Raw genomic sequence first — 6,610 nt, forward strand, 5'->3', positions numbered from 1 at the left:
TAACACGTCTGGTCACCCCTGTACCACCTGTTAGCCACCTGTAGACTTGATGGGAAGTATAGTCTTGGGTGACAGTTTGTAACTTTTTCCTTTTAAAAGTCACCAACTGATCCTTGAACGTGTCTAGTTGTAATTGCAACTTGTCACACCAAGTTTCCGTTTTGTCTGCCTTCAAGGTTTGTAGATATTTTTTCTCAAAAATCTCAATTTCCTCCCTGATTTTGACCAATTCTATCCCCACTTCTTCAATGACCAAGAGGATTAAGTCGAGTGAGCATTTGTTTAGAACACCACACCATTTACTGCAAAAGGCTGCATTAGTTCTACCGATGGTGGGGGTGTTGCTCACTCGAAATCCACGTGGAATACGTTTAGTTCGGTGGTATTCGGATAAGAATTGGCCGTGGAGTGTTAATTCCACCTCTCTGCGTTTTAAACGTAATACCTTATGAAAGAGATCAATTGGTTTTTCTGCTGGAAGGCTCGTAAACTCAAAATGATGAAAATATACTTTCTCAGCATCATCATCAGTTAGTGATACTAACTGATTTTCTGCCGCAAATAACAATCCCTCATCAAAACCCACCGTACCAGACTGGGACATTTCATATAGCAGTCATTCAAATCCACATCTGCAAGAATAGATGCTGTTCAGTGTATCATGACAACACAAGCTGCTACCACAAAAAGTTAATAAATAGCAATGGGACGGTACTGGCCCTATCCTGCCCGATGCAGACAAACCTCTAAATGCCAAAAAGAAATTTTAAAATTTTAGGTATTCAAAAAAGGAATACAAAAAAGAGAATCAACTGCAAAAAACCAGCAGTAGCTATGTTGGATGTCCACAGACTCTAAATTATCCAGGATGTATATTCAAATGTAATGACGGATGGGTGACTAATCAAGAGAACCGGTACCGGTTACATTGTCGGATGGACCATGTTGTGTATATGCTACTATGCCCATGTGGACTGCCATATGTGGGAATGACCACCTGTTCATTCAGGGAACGAATGGCCAACCACCGCAGCTCAATACACCAAGCGCTTCAAACAGGCAGTACCGATAAACCGGTGGCTCTACATTTCCTAAAGGAAGGACACCAAGTGGCATCTTTAAAATGCAGAATCATAGATTGGGTCCCCATCCCAACGAGAGGGGGAGATCGCTCACTCCTCCTTAGGAAGCTTGAAGCAAGATGGATACACAGACTTGGCTCCGTAACACCGAATGGTCTGAATGAGTCCAACCCGCTTAATATATTTCTACGTTAGATTCTTTTTTAGACCTTTTTTGCCCGATGCATGCCCTCTTATTGCCTTTTTTTTCCTTTTTTTTCCTTTTTTGCATATTTTTTTATATGATTCTTTGGTGTTATTAGTATATACAGTGTTAGTAATACAATGAATATTTTTACAACAGGGACACTGTATGGTGCATATACAGATATTTGATGAATACACTAAAGAATCCATTGGTTTTAATTATGCATGCTTGCTTTGATCCACTTGATACAGTTTAAATTGCAGGAGGGTGCATGACATTATGGACTAGCAGCCCAACAATGGGTGTATAAATCAATGAAAGATAGTAGTGTCTGTATTTCTGCTGTACCTTGAGGATCTGGACAAATATGCATGTTGTCTGGTTGATGTTGATCTGTTACGTGATTTTATAATAGGAATCCTCTACTCTGCATTGCCTGGCTCTAGTACCCTATGGGTGCATGTTAGATGCACTATATCACTTACACGCCATTACTTTAATTATTTCTTGTTGAGTATATTATAACCAAAGTCTGTTGTGAGACAGTGATGTCCGATAAAACGGAACTTCACTTCCTGTTTGCGTTTCACACGCGCGCTTCCGGTCGTGCGACTTGTGCGTTCCACAGACCGGAAGTGATCGCTCCGGAGTCCCAGCGGCGCATGAGGTGCTATGGTGGCATCTTCTGATGCACCGGACTGAGCGGACATGAGCCGATTTGCCTATATCCTGTGTTGGGGGTGAGTTTGGTTTGTTGTGTTTATTTCCCCCATATGGCTAGGTATTTACATAGTTGAGAACACTTGTGTCGCTCTCTAATGACATCACAGTCGATTTTGGCGCTATTTTTAAGTGATTGGGGTATTTAGGGCCAGTCAGGCAGAACCAGTGTTGCTGCTGGATGCCTGGATTCATTGTTCACGATTGGTGAAAGTGGTGATCTTTATACAGTACCTCCTGAGGAAGGCCCCTGATTCGGGCCGAAAGCGCTTGAGGAATTGAGAAATTGATGATCATGTAAAGTATTATCTTCAATAAATGAACATTTGTTAAAATACAAAGAAGTCTGGTGAGTGCCCCCTCTGATTTGCTTTTTCTATATTTGGATGCCTCGGTATCCGGGGTGACACCCCAGCGTATGGACAATTGGAAGATGCGAGTGCAATCATATATTGGATATATTTAAGGGAACGTCTTTCCTGAAGAAGGACCGTCTCTTGATTAGTCACCCATCCGTCATTACATTTGAATATACATCCTGGATAATTTAGAGTCTGTGGACATCCAACATAGCTACTGCTGGTTTTTTGCAGTTGATTCTCTTTTTTGTATTCCTTTTTTGAATACCTAAAATTTTAAAATTTCTTTTTGGCATTTAGAGGTTTGTCTGCATCGGGCAGGATAGGGCCAGTACCGTCCCATTGCTATTTATTAACTTTTTGTGGTAGCAGCTTGTGTTGTCATGATACACTGAACAGCATCTATTCTTGCAGATGTGGATTTGAATGACTGCTATATGAAATGTCCCAGTCTGGTACGGTGGGTTTTGATGAGGGATTGTTATTTGCGGCAGAAAATCAGTTAGTATCACTAACTGATGATGATGCTGAGAAAGTATATTTTCATCATTTTGAGTTTACGAGCCTTCCAGCAGAAAAACCAATTGATCTCTTTCATAAGGTATTACGTTTAAAACGCAGAGAGGTGGAATTAACACTCCACGGCCAATTCTTATCCGAATACCACCGAACTAAACGTATTCCACGTGGATTTCGAGTGAGCAACACCCCCACCATCGGTAGAACTAATGCAGCCTTTTGCAGTAAATGGTGTGGTGTTCTAAACAAATGCTCACTCGACTTAATCCTCTTGGTCATTGAAGAAGTGGGGATAGAATTGGTCAAAATCAGGGAGGAAATTGAGATTTTTGAGAAAAAATATCTACAAACCTTGAAGGCAGACAAAACGGAAACTTGGTGTGACAAGTTGCAATTACAACTAGACACGTTCAAGGATCAGTTGGTGACTTTTAAAAGGAAAAAGTTACAAACTGTCACCCAAGACTATACTTCCCATCAAGTCTACAGGTGGCTAACAGGTGGTACAGGGGTGACCAGACGTGTTAGACAGAATAGACCCTATCATAATAGATTCCAACAGAACAGTGACTCCTCGACATCACAGTCAGCTTCAGATTCTGAAGCCAGAGGGACTCGTCCACCGAGTGGTTTTTTAGGCAGAGGCACACGTCCACCCCCCTCAAGAGACCCAGTAGACCAAGAAGACCCCACCCAAGAAGAGGCAGCTTTAAAAAGAAGAGCGAGGAGAAAAAAGGATTGAATAGTATTTTCAATCTATCTGATCACGTTCTGACAAAAGGGGAGTCTTCACTTTTGTCATTAGGTCTCTCTTTTGTACCCACCTCCAGACACGACGATTTCAATTTAGCGGTTGACCATTATAAATTTGGGCGCAAGCTGCGCTTGCGCGAGTTCTTTGGGGACAGAACTATGAAAGAGGGTGTGGATTTAACTGACCCCAAAATACTTAAAAAACCCAGTCTGTTTGACCCCCCCTCATCGAATCCAAGTATACGGACCTTTTTAAGGATGACCGAGTATGATTTTAGAAATGATACCTCTGGGGGTTTCCCAAATTTGACACCTGACCAACGTACAGCTTTAAGATCCTTGAGAAACAATGATAAAATCATCATTCGGCCCGCTGATAAAGGCGGTGCCGTGGTGATCCAGAATCTTGATAGCTATGATGCTGAGGTCAGGCGGCAATTGGCAAACCCTGATGTTTATTCCAAATGCACGCATAATCCCATGCCTCTGGTAAAAAGAAAGGTTGACACATTAATTGATAGATCGGTCAACATGGGATGGTTGACGGAACAGATGGCGACATACTTAAAGGTAGATTTTCCTATCTGCCCGATGCTTTATACGCTTCCCAAGGTCCATAAGTCTCTGGTTAACCCCCCTGGCAGACCTATCATCTCTGCTAGGGGGTCACTTTTACAACCGTTAGCCATATTCTTGGATGGTTTCCTTCAAGAATTGATACCCTTCATACCAAGCTATCTGAAAGATACTGGTGATTTTTTGGATAGAATTATGGACCTTGGGGACATTAAAGAGAATGTGTTACTTGTAACACTAGACGTATCGTCACTGTATACGATCATTCCCCATAGGCTGGGTATAGAGGCAGTAAGGAACCTACTTGTATCCACTGATTTTGGTACCATTCCTATTGATTGTATTCTGGCATTCTTAGAGATGATACTAACTAACAATCACTTCATGTATCAAGGAGAGTATTATATGCAATGCTCAGGGACCGCCATGGGTTCGAACGTGGCACCTGTTTATGCAGGCATATTTATGCATGAATATGAAACGGTAAACATCATGCCGAAATACAGCACTAAGATTGTGTATTATAAACGTTTCATAGATGATGTGTTTTTGCTATGGGACGGTACTGAATTTGAGTTTAACGAGATGTTAGAATATCTGAATAATCTGGACTCCACCGTGCGTTTTACGGGACATTCAGATATGAAGTCTGTTAATTTCTTAGACTTGACTATCTTCCGGGATGGAACCAAACTAGGGACTACACTATTTAGAAAAGAGACGGACCGCAATACAATTCTGCACGCCACAAGTAACCATCCGCCAGCTCTAAGATCAAGCCTTCCAATCTCACAATTTATGCGAGTTTTGAGAAATAATACGAATCCAACGACTGCTGAAGAGCAGATTGAAGAGATGAAGGTTCGCTTTTCTCAGAGGGGGTACAGTAATGACACTATCAGTAAATGTCTGGTAAGAGCACGATCACGTGTGGGTGAAGTAAAACCGACCAAAGAACAGCGGATGATATATGTCACACAGTTTGACGCCAAGTCGCCAGCTATTAGATCATCACTAAGGAAGCACTGGCCTATCTTAAATTCAGATCCAAAATTTAAGAAAGCATTGGAACAACCACCCATGTTAGCATTTAGACGTGGTCGTAACCTGAAACAACTACTGATGCACCCTACCCGACAAACTGGGGATTCAGCAAAGAATTGGTTACATAAAACAAGAAAAGGCTGCGTTAAATGCTTGGGGTGTGTGACATGTCGCTCAATGCTGGTCGGAGATAAGTTTCCACATCCGTTGAGTGGAAAACCAATCACCATCCGGTACCGGTTACATTGTCGGATGGACCATGTTGTGTATATGCTACTATGCCCATGTGGACTGCCATATGTGGGAATGACCACCTGTTCATTCAGGGAACGAATGGCCAACCACCGCAGCTCAATACACCAAGCGCTTCAAACAGGCAGTACCGATAAACCGGTGGCTCTACATTTCCTAAAGGAAGGACACCAAGTGGCATCTTTAAAATGCAGAATCATAGATTGGGTCCCCATCCCAACGAGAGGGGGAGATCGCTCACTCCTCCTTAGGAAGCTTGAAGCAAGATGGATACACAGACTTGGCTCCGTAACACCGAATGGTCTGAATGAGTCCAACCCGCTTAATATATTTCTACGTTAGATTCTTTTTTAGACCTTTTTTGCCCGATGCATGCCCTCTTATTGCCTTTTTTTTCCTTTTTTGCATATTTTTTTATATGATTCTTTGGTGTTATTAGTATATACAGTGTTAGTAATACAATGAATATTTTTACAACAGGGACACTGTATGGTGCATATACAGATATTTGATGAATACACTAAAGAATCCATTGGTTTTAATTATGCATGCTTGCTTTGATCCACTTGATACAGTTTAAATTGCAGGAGGGTGCATGACATTATGGACTAGCAGCCCAACAATGGGTGTATAAATCAATGAAAGATAGTAGTGTCTGTATTTCTGCTGTACCTTGAGGATCTGGACAAATATGCATGTTGTCTGGTTGATGTTGATCTGTTACGTGATTTTATAATAGGAATCCTCTACTCTGCATTGCCTGGCTCTAGTACCCTATGGGTGCATGTTAGATGCACTATATCACTTACACGCCATTACTTTAATTATTTCTTGTTGAGTATATTATAACCAAAGTCTGTTGTGAGACAGTGATGTCCGATAAAACGGAACTTCACTTCCTGTTTGCGTTTCACACGCGCGCTTCCGGTCGTGCGACTTGTGCGTTCCACAGACCGGAAGTGATCGCTCCGGAGTCCCAGCGGCGCATGAGGTGCTATGGTGGCATCTTCTGATGCACCGGACTGAGCGGACATGAGCCGATTTGCCTATATCCTGTGTTGGGGGTGAGTTTGGTTTGTTGTGTTTATTTCCCCCATATGGCTAGGTATTTACATAGT

This window comes from Pseudophryne corroboree, chromosome 6 (assembly GCF_028390025.1).
Source record: "Pseudophryne corroboree isolate aPseCor3 chromosome 6, aPseCor3.hap2, whole genome shotgun sequence".
In the NCBI taxonomy this organism is placed as follows: Eukaryota; Metazoa; Chordata; class Amphibia; order Anura; family Myobatrachidae; genus Pseudophryne; species Pseudophryne corroboree.